The sequence below is a fragment of the Varroa jacobsoni genome, unplaced genomic scaffold (assembly GCF_002532875.2).
Source record: "Varroa jacobsoni isolate VJ856 unplaced genomic scaffold, vjacob_1.0 scaffold_1240, whole genome shotgun sequence".
NCBI lineage: Eukaryota > Metazoa > Arthropoda > Arachnida > Mesostigmata > Varroidae > Varroa > Varroa jacobsoni.
Genome location: NW_019214142.1, coordinates 93754 through 115402, shown reverse-complemented (window position 1 = coordinate 115402; position 21649 = coordinate 93754). Strand labels below are relative to the sequence as shown.

Genomic DNA, 21649 nt, shown 5'->3' with positions numbered 1-21649 from the left:
GTTACGTCAAACACAGACATTTATCGAGGTATCCGATGCGAGATTAGAGCTTCGCAACTAACGAATAATGAAGCCTAGCATATTGCACCTTCGTTTAATACGATGGTCCTAGCCTTTTTTCATTCACTGGTTGTTCGTCCTTCAGAAATGGGTCCTGCTGATTGCTTCGTACTAAACGTAACCGATTTGGCGTTCGTCTATTCACAGTCGACTAGTTTTTATAATGAGGATAAATGATGACGTGTGAAGCCCTAGGTTGGCTGATCACCAGCCATAAAACTGAACAGGCAATAGCACCTCTGCTCCGTTAATGATCATCATGATGATCAGATAATTGCTATCCCGATCAGACATGCTTGTTCAAAAACGCAAACATTACCTAGAGCTTTATTCATGCTTAGCATTGGTGTTACGGGTGTTCATATTGAGCTCTAGAGCGATATACTGCCAAAAAAGAGACAGACAACTAATTCCTGACTTAGTTTTGTGGTAGTAGTCGATATATAACGGCATATCGTAGAGCCGTGTATATACAGTGAGTCAACCCCTTTTTGGCCAAATCGTATGGTACAAAAATTAACGAACTCTTACGGACTATACAAAATGTGCGCCACAACGGACTGGAAAAGTCGAATTAAATAGAGAATTTACAAATATGACCCATTTAAAATTACTAAAATGTCCCAGATAATTTCCTTGGCCATTTGGAGGTATACATTTTAGTTACTTGTGATTCGTTTTCTCATTCATTTGAATTACATAATATAATTCCAGTCCATTGTGCGTAGCATTTGTATTTAGAGTAAGTTTGAACTTACTTTTGGCAGTGTAACTAGTGTACAGCTATATTCTCTGTCGCGGAACACGCAACAATTGACAATTTTATATTTTCCAATACCTATTCCATCAGATTATCATACCAGTTATTTTAAACGAAGTTTCGCGTTCAGGACCCTGACTACTGAGCATGTTTTCTGATGCCGGCTCGTTTTAAAGGCATGAGAGAATTTCTAATGAGTTGCCTATGATAGATACTGCAATACAAATCTCGGAAGCCTAACTTGCAGGCCAGATTTTTATCTATAAAATGAACAAGTTCTATAGACCAGGACATACTTCTTAGTGCCGTACGGCGTGCCATAAAACTGTAGTACATCATTTTGGAGTGACGATTAGAAAATGCCCGCCGATAATTTCTTGATAAAACCATTAATTAGATATGCTATTATTTGTGATCAATGTAAAGTAATACTCACAACGTAACACTTATTGTGCCTTAAAAAGGACATGCTTTTTTTCCTTAAGATGCCTTTCTCTATATATTAGGGTTTCCGTCGGGCATTGCCGCTAGGCGTTCCATCAGACCGCTGCCTGGCTCCCAGTACAAAACGAGCCGCGTGTCTACGCCCGGATTCGAACCTAGATCCGCCTTGAAATACCTAACGAAATCTAGCACACTAAAATGGTATGCGAATAATCCACTGTTCATTAAATGCGTATGTCGACCTTAACGTACGATCGATCCTTTTCGTTCGATACAGACGCTGCATTTTCTCTAGAGCCTCAATGAATGCCAAGTTTTAACTTTTAACAGCTTGAACATTGAGGACCAACCTGTATTGAGGACTGTGGTACCATTGTACTACATCCTCTTGTCGGTACCTTGGATCTAGCGTGCACCAGTTTCGCTATGTATAATGTACATATTCTACGATATGCAGCAAAGCTGATAAACGCAAACATCGATACCCCTCGAAGGCAGAGAACAAAGGCTTCGTAGTCTGTCTCTTTTACTGAAACGTTCTACACGTAACAGTTACCTTCGTTTCTTACTGATTCGCTCGCCTTCATCGCCATTTACCGCCGCGGGCACTGTAACGCAGCTCTCGCTTTCATTTCAAGCTGCTTCCCCGGTGGCATTACGCGTCTTCTCAAATCTCAATTGAGCTTCGGGGAGGTAGCGGCTTTTCAAAAAGGAAGCAGACCAAATTTTTCGAATTGAGGTTTCATCACCATCGTACCCGGTCGCTGACAGTACTGGTGGCACATGCTACAAGCAATACGAATACTGACTGAAGACAAAAGCGAGGTAATCAACATCGAAGCCACAACTATAACGGCGCGGCAAAAAACGGACGGTAGGTAACAAGAAGTGAAGTGAAATGTTACTTCGGTTCGAATACAAAACGATTTTCAATAAACGCGGTCGCTACTCCCGTCTGGTTTGACGTCGTTGTCAAAGGACGCTCTGCAGAGTAAACAAATCGTCGGTCAGCCGATGATCATAAGAGTTGCGCGATTTCAATCACAGGAAAGAAGGGAAGCAACCGATGAGCGAATAACGCGCGGAACTGAAGAAGCCAAAACAACCTTCATTAAGTGGCGGACCTGAAGCAACAGACGAAGCTGAGTTACGACAAGGACTACTTTTTATGACAAACAGATAGGCTATGCTGGCGTGTTTGCATCGATCGCTCAGAATAAGCTGGTGAACCCTTTAGCAAAGTTATAAATAATTAGGCATTAAATAAATAAACCTGTCCTGAAACGCGCAGAGTCATTTGAACGCGGAAGTTCCCGATTCAGCTAACAACTCCGCAAGGTCACACTGTCATCACATTTGCCCTTGGCCACATTCAACGTGACAAATTGAGTAATAACGAGTCGATCGAAGTGGTATTAAAATAGGCGCTGGCAAAGGACCAATGATAGAAGAAAAAAAACCTAAAACAATTACAAAACAGTAGTTAAAGCTTCATGTTGTCGCATCTCATGCCTCGATGATGTTAGGCCTAGTGCTTGTAAACGGGTTTTACCGCTATTATTTTGTTACTAAGTATCAATAACCTCCCGATTACTACAAAAATACGCAAATTATTATTAGAAAAGCCTAATGGCGTTTTTAACACCGAAAGCTGAGCGAATTATATGTATGTACTATATGACGGAAATGGATCCTTTCAGCTTTCTCCTTAATGGTTAACAACTTGTTATCCATATTATATAATTGACGAGAATGAACTCGAATGTAGTTTTCCGCTATATACTTTAATTTATCCTTAATTATATATATATTTAAGCAGCGAGATCAAATTGGACTGGAATTATAGTTCATTCAGTCCTTTCGTTTCATAGCTTGTTTTTTTGCGAAGCAAATTCAGGATATCTACGTTATGACGCCAGCGCTCTAATAACTGTTTCGTCGCCACGACCACTTCAATGATCATTTTTTCCTTTTTTTTTTCTTCACGTGGCATCAAGCTGATTGAGAATTGTTGTATCCTCGAAATATAGAAAAGGGTTGATTTTAGCTCAGACATTTGTTAGTGAACTGCTAAGCGATCCGCATGTAACTGACAAAGGGCCTTCGTGCCGGCAAGAAGACCAAACGTTAACGGAATAAAGTGTACAATTATAAGATGTATGTAAAAATGAGAGAAATAAAGCAATGAATAAAAAAAAATTCAATCGACACTATCGTGATAGATTGTTAGGCACTTACCGCTTCTTCGAAGAAATCATTCGTACCGGTATTAGCTAAATCAAAACGACCTGGTCATCGAGAACTGTGGGGTTGTTGCTTGTTTTAACATTGCTTCGATCAATGTGGCGAGGTCTTTCTTGATCGTGTCAGACCTGCATTACCCAATACGATCTTCTGTTCAGCTATATCACACAGTACATTACATTCATTTAGTCACTGTGATTCGGTAATGCGAGGTGCGGATTATGTCATGTTCCTGCTCCGTTGTTCTACATGGTCTAGCTACAGGGGTCGAACCTGTAGGTCAGTTGATCGATCACCTATATCACAGACAATCTTAGAGGTCCAAATCTACAATCGCTCGAGAAAGCCAGGAATCGGACATACTCATACAGCGTTATATTGAATAAATTGTTTTCGCAACGGTTAACACTTTTAAGTTGATTTAGTTAATCGAGGGCCCCATCAAAGATAACGGAAAAGCCGCCTCATCAAACTGTCTATGAATCAGGACTTGCTGTTTCCTAGGGCCACTTATCGGCGGGAACCTTTTTGGCGTCGCGTTCAATGCAGAGAACGGACACTGCGCTTTAAAACAAATTACCTCAATCAAAATGATAATACTGTAACTTGAATTAAAACATTGGTTAGGGCGTAACCGTATCCTGCATGATCTGGGGTCTATACAAGGTACTTTATGCGGGTAACTGCTTCCCCATTCCTCCTGTTTAGTCTGAAACACACATGGATACATGAAGAACCTTCCTCTGGAAATTTCTAATAAGGTCTAGTCTGAGTTTCCAACGTCTAAAGTTAATAGATTTCCATAACTAGAGCTACCGTTAAATCTGAAGAAAGTCAACCGCAGTACTACTTTGCATAAGATTCCACAAAAAGAAAAGCTATCTTGCTAGATAACGGGCGACAATTGTAACGCATGGATCATCAAAAAAAAAACATATTACTTCATCGCTTCCGTATCCGACATGCCGTCTAAAATTTTGCATCTAGGGGTTCTTAGAAGGCGGATATATCTCAAACTGACAAAAAAAAACCACGACTGCACAAATTCGCTATGTCTCTACGCCTTCTTCTCAATTACCAACCATAAAAATGGCTTTTTAATATAGATTTACGTTCATTTCATAAAACTAAAAAGTTATCGAAACAATAAACAACTTACTTCCATAATTATAACATTCGCTTTAACTTGCAGGGCCAATACATTCGGTAGTAACGAATGCTCCGGTATTTTCTACTGCATTAAATCCGGATGCCTTAAAGTAGGTTTATTTAGGGAGCGACGTGGCCTGGGTAGTCAATGCTCATTTCTTTTAATATGTTGTTATGGTAAACATCAAAGATTAGTTCAAATTTTGACAAGAAACGATGACACTTAGAAAAATTAGTACCAGAAATGATCGATACAAAGAAACGAAGACGGCGTTAATCGTTGCCTGTAGGCAACGCTGCCGTGCCGTATCATAAATCAACCGGAGAAAAGCCAGATAAATTCATCAAGATGCACCCCGGATACCCCGACTGAACCTTAATGATGATGATGATGATGCTCTACCGAAGACGAGGCGATTCTGAAGATTTCTTCACACAGATAGAACAGCGCAGGAGGGTGTTCAGCTATTGTGTCATTGTTCCCAGATCATGCTGTAACAGGCCCACAAAGGCCCACTTTCGGTAACGCCGTACAGATCGACAACATCATGTGGAGTTGTGTCGTATGCCTAGCACGCGGGTTATTGAGAACGGGCGCTGACGATACGTAAGCTGAATATTCAGATTTTTTAATCTGTTAAGCAGCCAACTTTCTTCTAAAAAACTGATAAATAAGTGCAAATTAAAGTACTAAGGAGATATATTTCTACCACGTGGATTCCTATTCAAAAAGGTACAGTATTGTGTACATGTAATAATAATAATAATATACTATATATCTGAGACAAATGTGGTAGTTCGTAATTGTGCTTGACGATGCGATATTGTAATAAATGTCTGAGACAGCCTCATACCGAATCGTAGTAAATGCCGTCCATCGTATTCCAATTTAAGTTGCTCTTATTTTTTTTGTGTAGACGAGAATGCTCACTATTATCAGCAACAAAAAACCCATCTCGAAAATAGGAAACATCTTCTTATCGGGACGATAAATTGCAGCATAATATGAGGTTGAGACCGAGTGGCTCGTGGCGGTGCGTGACACCGGGGTGATAAGTGAATTTCCATTTTGAAGTTGGGTATAAATTCGATCGCCGTAGAGCATCGTTCAAATTGAGTCTCTCGTTTTAGTAATCTGTAGATCTTTTACTTCGGCGAATCATATTAACTAGTCAATTCTAGTAGAGATGGGTTCAATCATTCACTGCTATATTCTTGGCCAGATTTTAACGGTTTTACCCCCCCCCCCCCCCACAGTCATACTAAGTCTATACAGGCAAAGGCAGGCCAATTTCTGACAAACTTTTTGATAGCGTTAAACGAACATGAGTGTATTATCTAATTACGTTGACACTTTGGGTTCGCGGCCAGTACCTACTAATGAACTCCATGGAACTAATAAACTTTGCTGTTGCCCAGGTTTTGACGGCTTATCCGAATACGCCTATTGCTCAGATCATAGATTGCCTTTTTCGCAGACATTATGAAAATGTGGTTTAAAAAATTAATTTTTTTCGCCTCAGATCTTTCCCAAACCTAGACATTTACAATCACATATTTGGTTTGGAAAATGCTGTAGGCGCCTCGTGTTTACGTTAGGATCCGCTTGAGGCTTAAAGGGTTCCCGAAATAAGGCAAAGATAAAAAACACCGATTTTTTTTCTGGAAAATTATCTAATCTAGATTAATGCCTGAAAGCAAAAGATCGTCAAGCGAGACCCTAGATTTAACCTGTAATTTTTTTGTTTGCCGAGTTCATCAATGCAGCGCATGGAGTCGGTTTGATTATTGTTGCCATTGGTAGTACCACTATTTATTGTGTCGCCGTTGAGTTTTTTATTATTACATATTTATTTTTACCTTTGTCAGGTGTTTTGTGTATAGACAGTGCTAAAGCACTTTTAAAATAGGAATAGAAGGGCTGAAGACAGAATAAAATACTTGTTGCTCTCTGACCCGCGCTGCTCAGGAACGAAATCCTTGGACATGAGTCTACGCGATATCGCCCAGGGAGTCTCCATAGCAGACGCGGATGCAGTCTTCGTTTGACTCAGCGTATGATTCATCAGCACTCACAGCACGGTGAGGGCCAGGCATTCGATAGCGGACTACCGAATGTCGATTCTTTCTATGTGTGTCTTCCTTCTGTGTTCCGCCCACCGCAGCGTCAATGGCAAAACATTCCTGGCCGACTTCAGCCGTTCGTTCCTTTCGTTATCGGCCAAATTTTTTTTCGGTAGGCGCTTTTGATAAGCCAAATTTGTGTTGGAGACCCTCAACAAATAGCGACATGTTCCCCAGCAATTACACATGGCGGTTATCATAGAACGATGCAGGCCCTGTGCTTTCTTGAGAAAAGCAGGCTTCATTCGGACCAGCCTACACCATTGAGTTGTGCGTAGGTCCTCCCGAATAAGTTCTATATTGTATGTGGCCATAGGTATGAGCTTTATGTTAAAGAAACGTATCTCGAAAGAGAAAAGCGAAAACTTTTCTATAGCAGATCTCGATGTTTTTGATGCATGCTTGCTGTAGTAAGTTCCGGTCTCAGCCTGAGAGTCAGCCCTAGATGGCAGAAATTCTCCACATATTCCAGAGGCAAAAAGTGTGGGTGTGACGTTTGCTGCTAGTACCCCTGCTTCCCAGACCTGTGTGGCTTTGATCTTATCCAAGTTGATTGCTAGGCCAGTCTTTGTTATGCATTGCCGACCCTCAAAGCGGTTTGTTCCGAACATCACGAGATTATTGGCGTATAGTTGAACATATAAACTCACGGACTTTAGTAGCTTTGAAGACTGTCCATGAGGATTAAGAACAGAAAAAGGCTGAGATTGTCGCCCCTGTCACTCGTGCTGGAAAAGATCTAGCTCCGCCACGTCGTCCTATATCGCAATCGAAAACACCTACAGTATTGAAACAATAAGCCAGGTGACCCTGTAGGCAATTCCTGCTTCAATAACCTGGAATAAAATTGGGTCCCTCGGCGCTTTGTGGAATGCCGCCTTGCGATTGACGAATACACACGACAGATTAACTGTTTGGTGTCCTTTGTACTTATGACCCATCTTATCTTTGCAGACAAGGTTTGACAAGCACTTATTATTGGCTCTCGTCAAGAAATCCGTGTCGTTCATGCAGGGTCATGTCCGGAGCTTCCAGGGAAGCGAGGAGACGCGCGAAGCCTATAGCTGGGATTAATCTATAGCAACGGTTTTTTTTTCTATTATTTCCACCTTCGAGCTCCCGTAAAACTCCTTACCGTATCTTGAAAAACGAAAGTGTTGTTCGGGATAATGGTAAGGAGTGCCTTCTGCCAATTTTATATTCTCCCGTCATGTAGACAGGCATTGCAAAGAACAGTCCAGTATGGGGCCTTAGAGGTGTTGGAACCTGATCTGACCTAGGCCGGTCGATTTGTTGGGCTTAACCCATAGGATCACTGCTGCCTACGCATCCAAGTCCCTTTTTCGTTCGTCTAATAAACCTGTTTGCACCATTTTCGTAAAGTAACAAAAAGGAGGTATATCCTTGCGTAAATTCCGGCCAGCTAGCGGGTACCGATCTGGGCCTGGAAAGTACTCCTGCATATATCACTGAACGATGGGCTGTTGCAATGAAGTTTAACCTCAACAGCTGCGTATTTTAGGGTATATCGGAGGGCGACGCTGTACTTCTTGACGTCGGGCCGGTCTGGAGTGGGAAAAAACTTACTAAAATTCTATGTTCAGCGATTTTGTCAACGCTATCGCTTTGTTGCTTCTCTGTGGACTCTTAGCCGGAAACGCGCGTAGCCACTTCTAACCGGCGGCCCAGCGTACAAAGGACCTGTTGGTCCGGGCTATGTGATTTGGCATGCAGAAAGGCTGGTCGCGAGCACGGCGATCGTGGAGGACCCTATCGCTTGCCTTTGTTGGTTACGATCTAACATCAAGAGTCGTCTGCTACGGTGTCGATTAGCAGCCTTGCTCGAGTCTTTCTTGGGATATGTAATCTTGATTAAGGTCGCCTGTTGTCGTTGCTGGCTATACAATAACCGAAACATTGAATCATTGTGTCAGCTTCACTACCCCTCTCTGTTGATCGCTGCGCAGGGTATCTTGCTATTATATTAGACATGTTGCCTATTATTATTATTATAACATATCGTGACGCCACCAGTAGGCCTTTCTCTAACTTCTAGTTTGGTCCGTGACGGATGTACAGTGAAGAAACCCAGTGTTGCATGTCTTATAACAACGGATTTCTAATTTGAATTTGTTGCCGCGAGCAGGTCTCTCTGTTCTGGGATGATGTAAGGTCACTCGGCAATTTCAACTAGCGTTAGCTATTAAGACTCACTCAAAAATGTTTTCTACAGTGAATAGTCACTGATTTACTAATCATCTCTTGTGTCAACTGGTGCTGGATAATCTCTCAGTTAATGTAACCGTTCGAGTAGGATTACTTATCCGGCCTGGAGGTTATCACATTGGGGCGTTAATTTAACTTTAGTGGCAACTAAAACTGCTGAATTTTACCTCTTGCTTCGGTTAGTAGTTCTGTGTTTTCTGATTTAATTAATTTATTTATTTGAGTACATCTTCAGACTATGGCGTTTAATTCGATTTCTCTATCGTTATTTTTACATTTTGTAATTGCTGCTGACAAATCTGCATTTGACTTGACAATTTTCTTTCGTTATTGGCGTCAATTTAATTATAGATCCTCTCTTATTGTTCCCCATATATATCAGTCATTACAGTGAGCGGCGTATTGGTCCGGGCTTCACATAAGACTATTATGTGGGCGCTTGGGAAAATGGAGTAGGAGGAAAAGGAAAGAAGGAACATTCCACAGTCTTACGATGCAACACTGAGGCCTCTTCGAAGCGCTCATTGATCTGTCCGCTGAGTTGATTCCGGTGCGGTAAAAAGGTGCTAAGCTAGTTCTTCTTAGCGTTGCTTCGTATTCTTTTGCGTCCTCGTGCGATCACTGTCTGCGAACTCTCGATCCGCGTTATCCGGCCTGTTTCGTCCGACGCTGCCACTTTACCTCCTCTAGCACCTGCCGGCTGATGGCATGTGGGATGCTAATTGAGGCTCGGTGAGAAATCTTTGGGTCCAGGTCGAGGTAAAGGGACACAGCTTGCTGAGCTTTTTGCTACTTAGCCAACACTCCTTATGATTCTGTTGCGTGATGACCTCCGTGTGAGTTCCGTATTTACAGGCTTTCAGGGTACTAGTTTAGTTTCTGGAAATGGCAGACTTGACGAAAGATAGCGTCGGAGTAACCGTCTCGAGCCTTAGGGTTATTTGGGTTAAAGTAGATGTCTCTCTCTTCACCAGATTTTTGTGGCCTCGGATCATACTTATGACTTCAAGATTCAATTTTAAATGTGCTTTATTCGTATCCTTGCGTCAAGGAACAACCGTTACCATAGACAGTACGTATTCGGGCCTACGTTTTTCCAGTGAGTAAGGAAGTGACCTTATATAAAAAATCTCGATTTCTTCGAATCCAGACATTTTTCATATCCACTATATAGGATTACGTTCACTGACTAAGGATGCTTTTAAAAATCTCCTCAACCAACAAAAGACAGCCCCCATATCAGCCTCTGACATCGAGAGGGTCACTACTGAGCTTCGCTTTGACATTTGTTACAGTATCCCTCTTCTACGCTGCCATTGTATTTTGTCACTGACAATAAGGCTTGTTGTTCGAAGTGGGTTTTTCCTATGCACCACGTTGCGGCCGTTGCGGTATCAGCATATTCAATCTACAGTGTTCACAGGTACGTAATCCTAGGTGTTTCGTACCTATGCTGGAGAATTTTTCCTCGTATTATCTCAGCAGATTTATCAACTGGGTAATGCGATTTATCAGTTCCCCATCTAGGGGTTGCTTGCCAATTCTACGCGCGAACTGTGTATTGCTCATCCTAGAAATAGGCAAAATAATGCTACAATGTTCTACAGTCACTGTATAATGTTCTTCCGCAGCTGATACGTTATCTATAACCACAATAACACACGATTCGAGAGTATGTTTGTAACAGGCCCACCTGTATTCTCTTTCCTTGTTCTATGTATTTTTCTTATAATTACTGTAATGTTTATTACATAACAATTATTAGCATCAGATATATTAAAGTAATTGTTTGTAAGTGCATTCATGATCACTGCGGTACTTTTATCGTTTGCTAATTAACAAGAACGACACTCCTGCATTGACGATTGTCATACGTATATATCGACTCTTAACCCTAAGACATCAAGTTGAACCATAGGATCAGCGTTTATCATTGATACATTTAACATTCAGCAAGACACTACCTGTTGAGAACTCCTTCCATAGTGAGCTGACCATCTGCTCATCCTAGTTGATCGGCGTGGTAACATTGTAGATCGATCTCGAGCCTACTGCCGATATCGCCTAGTCTGCATTCGGTCCTGATTCATCCGGGCTAGTCGTTCATGGCTATGGCGTTTCGTTTTACTTCCCGACTTCTGCTGATTGAATGTTGTCTGTTTCGTCGTAGACTGCTTTATATACATGCAATTGCAAACAACGTACCGTACCTGTGTCGCTTGTGCTACTTACTTATTGTGTGGCACTTTGCCTGTGACTACTGATTACCACTTAAACTTCAACTGCAATTAGACGAATGATTTTCAAACGATGACCTCATCCTCCACAGAAAGGCTTCAGCGCGTGTTACTGCGAACACGATTTGTTTTTGTCTATTAGGGGAACTGTGCACTGTCTTAGCTAGACGCCAGAGCCACCGACACCAAGAGCTCTGCTTACGTGAATAGACTCCAACATCAGCCCAACCTCTTCAGCAGCCCTTAAAAAAACGACGGTAGTTTAGATTTCTGAGTAGACCTGCGCACACATCACTCTACATCATTGATGATAACCGCTTTGCTGTTTTAATCCTTGACAAAGCTTTCAGTAGTTGTTTGCCTTATCGTCAATCTGCACCCTCGCCGCATTGGCTGGTCGTGTGCACGAACGGACCCAGCGCCCACCTGGCGGCAACGATAGCACATAAATGAGGCTTGTCCACTTCGATCTTTTCTTGCTTTTTTTGTGCGATGTCTCCCGCTTGCGCACCAGCTCTGCTACGCCGCCCATTGGCTTGAGTAAGTGCGAACAGATATGCCCCGCCCTTTGGCAATTGAAACAACTGTTAGATGCTAGTACACTCTCAGCCCAGAAGTGATCCTTAAAGAACAGGGAGATCTAATTGCACGGCGGTCATGGCGGGGAATCGTGAAGAAAGGCGACCTTTGTAAACTGTTCTCCGACGTGCTGACAAAGAGATTACTTGCAGCTACCTGCGAAAGGTACATACCGTTCCAACTAAGTTCCGGAAGCGATGCTCCAGAAAATGGCCTGCAGAATTTTGATAGTCGAACTCTTAAGCGCACCGGTCGCGCCCGGTGCATGCGCGGGTTTCAAAGCAGTCTTCAATTTGATACCCAAGGACAAGACCATGCCTTGGAGGACATCTGAAGCTCACTTATGTCCTTTTCCCAGAGCAAACTAAAATATTTCAACAAAATAATAGGGATTCTCTAATCAGATTAAAGGACCGAGAAAGCTAATCGAATTTATCCTGTATGCAAACGATTTAGTGGTAAGTAATTCTAACAGGTTCCAGGAACAGCAAACTTCAGCCCGATTCGACGCGGCAGTGACAGAATTGAAACTAACGGTGAACTTGACCAGAGCCACGTTGATGAAGTTAAAAGAGAGGGAGAGAGGACAGTTTGTAGCTTGCCGAATTAGCTCTTATTTAGGTTAATTAGTTTCCGTATTTATAATCGGTCATCTCCGTCAACGACGACGTTTCATCGCGTACGTCTCAGAAAGATGCACGAAAATAGTTCCAACTGCATGGACAATTAAGTCACCTCATTGACTGTCCCTATCAGTCGCTCTCAGGTTCTCTGAACCCAAGATACTCGTCTCTAGGAAGGTTTTCATAACGGAGGACTTCAAACAATTAAATCGCGTCACGGCTTCGACCCTCAAGTAAACGCTGGGATTACATATAACGGCTCTTGATCGCGTCGCGCATCTCTTAGTCGACTCGCTACTACTCTCCAAGGATTTGCATTGCCGTCTTGAGGTCCCGACAACGAACGCAATTTTGGAAAGTAAAAACAAAAAAAACTCGAATGAGCTGATGGGAGCTTTTTCGATTCGGCTAGGGAGTAGCGACCCAGCTGAACTGAGATCTCGGTGAGATATTTTTCTTTGTCGCGCATAAATTCTACTGTACACTTTATAGGGACGAAGCCTTCCGCAAGCCTGGCGACGGGTACCAAACGCGGGGTTTAGTGGGTAAATATCCTCCCCGATTCTTTTAGTCCCGTGCATTTGATCCCCATGGCTTGCATTAAGATTGCCTAAATGTATGCCTATCTATCTCTGCTAACGATCTGAAACATTGATTGAAGAAATCGGATGCTGTAAAAATTTCGAATAATGTCAAACTTTTTTTATTTTTGTTTTTCGTAGAACATTTAGCCGTTTGAAGGTTCGATTGCTGTTATTATTTTTGAAGGTCGTGTCTGCCCATATTTTAGACAGGGCCCCTAAAGGCAGCTTTAATGGACGTGCAATTAACCTAGAAGCTATCCAGATACTCTAAGCGTTATACTTTAAACGATGTTTTTTTTTCGTTAGTTTATCTCTTCTGCGTTTCGATCGAACGGTTCCAAAAGTAATCCGGCCTTAACCTGCAGCATAAAGACAAAGTCACCATGTTCTAGCAAAGGAAAACCGAGTTGTAAGGTGGTCGCGTAATAGTTTTACTCGGCATGTGTATAAATAATATAATTTGTCACATTTGCTTAAAACATTCATTGTGTGAAGTCGATACCTAATTTTAGAACATCTGGAACATTACTCAAGCCATAACCGTATTGGTCACAATGAAACGTACTAAAATGTCACGTTAAGTCGTTCGTGCCAAGACGTTCATCTATCGACGCAGAGTGACAGTCCAGGGTCGATCAATCGTCGTTTATGCTGAGGCAGATCGGAACAATTGGCACCGCACTATCCAAGTATAAAAAATTACGACTAGTGGAAAAATCGAAATCGATCTAACGCTTAAGGCTGAAAGAGTCAGGGCGTCACAATTTAGAAAAATGCCATATAAGTTTGTTGATTATTGACAAACAGAATATCAGAACGGTCTTATAGATTAAATGAATGATCCTGCGGTTTCGAAATTAAGGCGTCGTTGTATGGTATATACTAACGCTTCATGCACGTTTCACGTACCGCTGCTGGCCCATTTACACTCTGAGTAGCTTCTCGGACATTTCTGCTTTGGGTTCTGCTGCTAGGGCTGAGCTCCTTAGTTTCTTTTTTCCTTTCCTCTTCTCTATTGAATATTATTATATTTAGAAAAACCTAATTAGTATTGCGTGTGATAATATCTTCGCCCACGTTTTTCTTATCGTTACTGTTTCAAAGATCTAATACCTAGTTGACTTTCACACTGAAAACGGTTCCTTAATTATATATTAGTAGGTTGTTTAATATTGATTCTGGATAAAATTTAAATAAATAATAATAAATAAAAATACTTGTACTATATACGTTCATTCGCCGTGTTTAAGTCGACACACGGTTTACTGCCGTCCTCAAAAGCCGTCATCTCAGCTTTAGAGACCTGCGGGCACTAAAGGGCCATCCCAACACGTGTCGATTCACTGTAGTCCAACTTTTCCTTTTTGTAATTAATTTTTAATTACCTAATTAATGAAGTAGTCAATTTAATCAAATTTCTTATGTTTAAGACTTTAAATGCTTTACACGCTGCTATCTTTTAGGAGAAATAAACCTTGGCTATTAAAGCTATAACTGTGGTTTAGCGTCGTGACCTGCCTCTACCTGTCAACGAATATACACATGATTTTCTTGGCGAATGAAGGGAGCAATTTTAGCAAATTCTATCTTTTTGTTTTAAAAAGCTTTTAGGCCAGACTGCGCCGTACGTATCCGGATATCCGCTGCAAGTGGATTGAGAGTGTGGGCGTCGTTTTTCTCGAAACGGGTCTATTTTATTAGGGCAGTTCAGAGTTTATCTTGAATACTTATTTTAAAAAGTCATATTTGAATAACGTTAACTCATACGTACCGTAATGGACTGTCAAGAGGACAGAGGAAAGTCGTCTAAGCCTGTATTCGGTTCGAGTCCTTCGCAAGCAGTCATGACGTGGTTCCCGTTGTGCCCATAGTAAAGGAAGAGTATAACATGTTCCATCTTAGTGATCCGTTAGATACAAGGGAGCAGCGAATTGAGTCAAAATTTTGACGGCCGTCACGTTAAAGACGGATGTGCTTCACCATGTAAAGGTATGATAGCCAATAGTGCTTCTTATAGAACATTTTAGATCGATATTGAATGACCCTATGCGGCCAGGTAATGCGGAATTAACAGTATTTATTCTGTAACCGAACAAAAGTGGCATTGAACGGAAACCCAGGTATTGCGCTACTTTTGTTCGCATCTTCATGCAGCTAGAGCTTTTCCGGTTTCAGACAATGCCGCCCACTTCACCACTAGTAGTCAAAAATACGGCTGGTGACAACATTTACTGTCGCGTATCGCTCAGCAAATGACGTTTCAGTATACCGAATCTGACTATTGCATGAGGAAACACCTCGGCTTAACTTTAGACAACGGGGCCTCCAACGAGGACATCCGAAGAACGGCCCTCAGTGGGTAGGCGCATGTGTCTACAGTGCCACAAACGTAGATGACCATAAAGATCTTCAGATCTACTCATACTTCAAGTCGTATTCAAATGCGACTGAAGTAATGTAATGTTGTACGTTCATCTCATGATGGCTTTGCTGTTTGTATTCCACATCTCTATATTATTCAGCAAGAACCTTGCTTAACGGTAATAGGATTTTCAAGTAAAAGAATCTAGCGATTATGATAAATCTTATCTACTGTAATCAACCATAGAATCTATGCTTCATAGCGATCATTAATGCGGGGCAGGGAAGATGGGGCTACGCGTGATATGCGGCCTTTTCTAACAATAGAGCGTGGGTCTTCAAAGCACATACAATCTAATTCTTGGCCATTCTGAGATGAATGTGTGTCGAAAATTTAGTGCGGTTCGAGTGGGCGAAAACATTAAAGATGGCTTTGCATGGAGCAAATAAATACCTTAATTTTCATCGACCTGAACGTCAATAAAAATATATAAAAAAAAAAAAAAAAACGATATAGCCGCTTTTTTTTATTTCATTTGTCGGTGACATTTTTCCGCGTTTTAGTGCCGTATCTCACTGGGCCGACAGAATGGAAAACGGATTTATAAAAGTCTACACGCTGATGTACAGCATGTAGCAATAATTTGCGTATAGCTATTTTGCTTTTATTGTGGTTCAAGTATGACATTCGTGCTAGCAATATTGCACAGGTCAATCACGGTTAGAACGAACTGCAACCTCAAAACAGTGGTACCTAGTTTTTTTTTTTTAAGACCTAGATAGGTTGCCGTATGGTGAACGTTCTAACGTACATTTATTATGCTTCGACCTCTTTTTCATATGAAACCGTCTAGGTTAGGACTATATGGGAGAAGGGTTACCCGGGTGTTCGAAACCGTCCTTTTTTCGAACGCTAGTAAATCGTTCTATGTAGAATCCTGTTAGATCGAACAATACAAGTGTTCTAGAAGGATGCATACACACGAGGACCGTTGTCCTTTCTTTTTGTGTCTTTCAGTAACGCTACCCTTGGTGAATGCTTTTGGCGTTAAATAGTCCTACGTTCTCTACACGTCTTCCGCTAAGCTAATCTGTACATTTCTATAAACGTTGGCCGGTGGCAATGAGCCTCAATTATTGCATGCTAATTTTGAATCTTAGACAATTTCTTTTCCAAGCGTAAACTAGCCATAGAGCGAAAACAACCTACACAATTTATCTTAATACTAGTGGCGTTGCAGGATCTTCCGTTATTTTGAAAAATCTGCATCTTTTCCTCGACTTACGAAAGACGAAAAAACATTGAAATAATATAATTAACAGTAATATCGAAATTATCCCTGGCGTCATCGTCATCTACCCCCTTCCCCTTCATTCTCCCCTCCTCCCGTGGTCTATCGACGCGGAGTGGGGTTCGGCAGACCCAATAGTGGAAGTGGCTAGAGTGGTTGTAACTGTAATAATATCACAGAGGGCTTGTACCGCCTCACTTTGAGCGAACGCAATGAACAGCGACAGCGACGCACGACGTCCATATCAAAAACAACGTCAACAACGAAAGCAGTGTGGATTAGTGATGCCTTTGCTTTGATGGAACGGCCGCTGCGTCTGCAGGGACGGCGCGCAGCGACAAGATCATTCTGAATTCGGTGACGTGACAGGGGCGGCGCGAAGCATGCGAACAAAAAAATGAAGCATGAAAAATGACCGCGCGTAGTCCGCCGCCGGTGCGGCAACGAGCGCCGTCCAGCTTCTGGTCCGTTCCACGGTCGACCATTTCTGCCCGTCTCGGTCTGTTCATTGCGTTGTGATCAGGCCTGCCGCCGCTGCACAATCTGCCCTATTTCGCACAATATGACCGTAGCTCTTAGTCGTTCTATGTGCATGTGTATGAGCGAACGAGTGCAAGTCTGACCAGTCAACCGATTGTGCTAGACGTGTTCGTATTCGCACACGGATAGCAACTGGTTGTGAGCCGGCTCGCGTACTACAACCACTAGTACTACGTAACTACGAGCCGTTTCGGCGGAGTAGTTCAAAAGGGGCACTCAATAAGAGCCCCTATTGCCGCCGCTAGCACGACGACGGCAGAGGAAAAGGATCGGTCGACCCCCCGTCGCTCAGTAAATTGCCACAAATCTCCTTTTCTCGTTTCACATTGGCCACTGACATCCTATGTGCAGTGACGTCTGTCTGTGTATCTAGGTGTGTGCTCGCGTTTGTGTGTCTGTACGTCCATCCTCCTCTATGTGCCGCCGCCGCCGCTGCTGCTTGTGTCTCTCGTTTGCGTCTAGGTCGTCGTTCTACGTACATGTCTCTGTCCGTCTGCATGGGTATTTGTGTACGGTGGCTGTCCATCGAATGTCTTTTGGAGATGGCAAACTATTTTCTTGTTCATAGAGCATTTTTCCCGTACTTCGTTCAGACACGTCCGCTAGTCTACGGTTACCTAATTCAACACAGAAACGCAAGGTACATTGATTTTCTAGCAGCACAACGAAGTCACAGTGATCCAACAGGTTTTCCTTCGACTCTTAAATAAGTTCGGATATATTAATCGGAAATCAATTGACAAAAGCTGACCATTGTTATGTCAGGCCCACTCATAATCTCTTCTCTCGAAGATGTTTAGCTATCGAGAAGTAGTCTTATATTTGAGTTATTGTGGCCGATCGGTGTTAGCGATGTGTGATATAATTTTGCCGTGGTGAGCTCTTCGTTTGAATCATTTGGAGACCATCGGTCATATTGACGCCAAATGCCATAGTACAGGTGGCCGCCAACGGATTTCTTACCCCGTCCCGCTGCTCTTCTCTATCATCAAAAGCAAAGGCCTTCATCACGATTCGATGTGTGGTGCTTCACAATGCCGTGGCGTCTTGATATTGTATTTAATGGCAATTATAATGATGCTGACGGTATTTCTCAGAAAAAAATCACAGTGAAAAAAGCAAACAGGGGAGAGTTATAATCAGGAACGAAATGCCTATTTCTCACATTAAACATAATTCCTACAAAAAAAAAAAAAGGATATTACCCCTCTGATTCTCTTATTATAAATTTCGGAGCCAATACAACGCTTATTATAGAAGTTACTCTACTGTGATAGAATGACCCACTTTAGCGTGCTTTCACATTTCGAGAGCTAGATTTACTATTGAGGTCCTCGAACAGAGGACTAACTCTATCAAGCTAACAGGTTAACTTCATTCGATGCACAATTCGGTTTGATTTTAGAACGCCTAGCAGTGAATACGAACTTGGGCAAGTTTCCCCTGTCTTTTCTAGTGTTTGCTGTGCAAGGGGGAGCAGGCGGGCAGGAATTATTGATAGAGAAAGCACTTGCGGCATCATGGCGGTGACCATCCTCTCCTTTTCCACTGAAAGAAATACCATTTAGCTTGCCGTAAATAGATTTCTCCATTTTACAGTTCAATGAAAAAGACATATGTCAGCTCTGAATGATTTTATTCTAACAGAGGCAGATACTAATGTAAGAAGATTGGATTCTATAGAAAAAAAACTTTTGACGTACTCTGTACGCGTGCACGTATCATACAGAGCGTAAAGATTTATACTTCGCTTTGTTAACAAATCCACTTCTCTCTTGCATATAGAAAGACGGTGGATTATAAACGTGTCCTTTTAAACAAAGTTACTATGACTTCGTAAAGTTCACCTCTCAAAAGTCTATCTCATCAGACATATACACCTATATATTGCTAGCTGAATTAAACTAAGTTTTGAGCTAGAACTGCCTCAGAGCTATGTCTTATTCAACTAAGTAAGTGACAAATACGGGCTTGATGTCCTTACATAGGAAGGAAGTGTATTCGTTTGGTTTTGTATGCGGAAGTCCGTATTAACAAGTTGTCTCCTCTTTTTTTTTCTTCATTTAAACAATAAATATATAATATAGTTCCATAGATATCACTAGAGAATTCAACATCGTAATCAGGCGTCAAATAAAGAAAAGTTAGAAATAATAATGAAAGGTTTATACGTTTTCTTGTAAGACTTTTTTTTTTTTCTTTCAAACTGTTCGTTTCCTATACGTATAGATAATTCACCCTCTGTGTGATAGCTGGATGGGTAAGGTGTTTGCCTGCTGGACACGAGGTTCAAATGATATGAGCATAGATAGTCTATTGTGAAAATAGGCTGTCTGGGATAGTGCCCGACGATTTAAGTGCTGGACGTAGAACACGAAACACTGATATACTGTCGTATCATCTTTTCTACTATTCGCCCCACGAAACGGGTTACAATATTCTTACTAATATTTACAAGACTCTCTGAATCGATACGCTTTGCTCAGAGTTTTTCATAAGACAATTCTACACATCTTGCCGTATTTCTATCATTTCTATCCAAAAGAGCTATTGCGAAATACGTCTCTTTTTTGGCAGACTTTTAACGTAAATAGATTCCTATAAATTGCTGTCCTAATTCAGTGTCTACTAGTGAGCAGTCGGCATCCTAACCTTGTGATTTTCAGTTTTTTCTTTCTATTTTTTTTTTTTTTTTATCGTTATTGCTACAAGCTAGCATTTTTAACCATGACGATAAACATTATTGACGGGGCCGGGAGGATCAATAATGAGCTACCTAAGCAGGAATCGACATACTTGAATTCGTTAATTGATTAGGACATGTTTTTCTGAAGCACAAATTAGCCGATGCCTGAAATCGTTATACTTTTCAGATGACGTAAATGCGTCTGACCTGCCGCGGTCAGAACTCTATAGTCGATAAAACGCTGTCGTATTCAATTATGTTATTTAAGAAAACCATTACGCGAAACCTGCTCATTGTAAAGCTCGATATTCATTACTTTTTTTTGCAAAGGGCATTCGTTGTCCAAGCAAATTACATAATAAACATAGACTACAACGAAAAATATTATATAAACTTCTCCGCTAGCTCTAAAATATATCGAATACATCCGCCATTTTGAAGCTCGAATCGCCGATGAAGAATCTGTTGACACATCATTATCCAACGGGCCGTAGTGACACCTTTTCAAATAGCACCATACTCCCATACAGGGAAGCATCGAAACCGCACCTTCTATTGCCACAAACCCTATGTAAGCACAATTATAATAATGGTCACTCACGACATGTTCCTTTTTTTTTTTTTTGTTTTTATCCAATAGATCCAACAATCCCGGATCGTGCCTGCTGGCTGAAACTGAAACCCGATCAATTCTCTCTCTCTCTTTGGTATTGTCGGTAGTCAGACGGCGTTCATGGTGTCCGGCTTACTTCGAAAAAAAACGTGAAGATCATACCGTGTACAGACGCATTATGGAATTACCAGTTAATTAATCTGCTGTTATTTGTGGGCGGAGTCCATTTCATCCAAACTTTTTTTTCATTCCCCTTCTGCATCGCTTTCTTTCGCTTTTTTCCTCTAGTTCTTCTACGACGATTAGAATCAAGTTGCCTGATCGTCGTTCGTGTGTTACTTGGGGGTGGTGGCTTGATGTTTGGGGCTCGGAGGGAAGAGAGGGACTGACGTAAAGGTCACGAATTGCCGCTTCATTTTCATTTAATTCCCGTTGTCGCTTCGTTAGCGAATGAAGGCCGGATTCTGATCTGTAGGCGAGAAAGCGTCCATCGTTCTGACTGTTAGTGACGTGATGAGTTATTACATGTTTTCATCGGCTCGCAGTGCGCCTGCATTACCTAGCTTAGAAGTTAGGTGCTACAATTTCATCTGGTGGCAGTCGTTTGGACTTGGGGGACACGATGGCAGGTAACTGAATGAAAAGGTTTTTCTTAACGTCACTATGTCAACGGGTGCTTTTTGTTGTTTCTTTATATATGCGATCCATCTGTGGAGTTAGTTACATTTATGAAGCTCGCTAAATAGTAACTAGTATGTACAGGGCGTTCGGCAGAAATTCACAGCGAATTTTGTAGCGGGCAGGTTTTTATTATTTTGCGATTCCCGGCCAATCTTGACTGCTGTTATACAATAAGATTAAGCGAGTTCTCTTCGGAACAAACTAAGTTGGCAAGGACCCGAACGGTTAAAATAACGTAAGCGATTGCCGAATGTGCACGAAGGATGCTTCCGAGAAAATAAACATTTTCAGTTAGTGCCGTTAGGCGTTCGGAAGGTAAGGCAAATCGGAGGATCTGCAACAAGGACACGGCCGAAAGTTTATCGAAATAGCGCAGAAACCATTTCTGATGATCTCTAAGTTTGGATGCAGAAATTTGCAATTGTATTCGTTAAGGGAGCGTTTAC

The 21649-nt window shown here is 41.8% G+C and overlaps 1 long non-coding RNA gene across 1 annotated transcript in view; it reads right to left on the bottom strand.

Annotated features, from left to right (window-relative positions):
* Positions 1-20907: 20907 nt before the first annotated feature.
* Positions 20908-21649, bottom strand: part of LOC147752468 (uncharacterized) — a 6934-nt gene continuing 6192 nt past the window's right edge. Inside the window, exon 3 of the long non-coding RNA XR_015314004.1 lies at positions 20908-20991. This is a non-coding gene — a long non-coding RNA (uncharacterized LOC147752468). The remainder of the gene's footprint in view (positions 20992-21649) is intronic.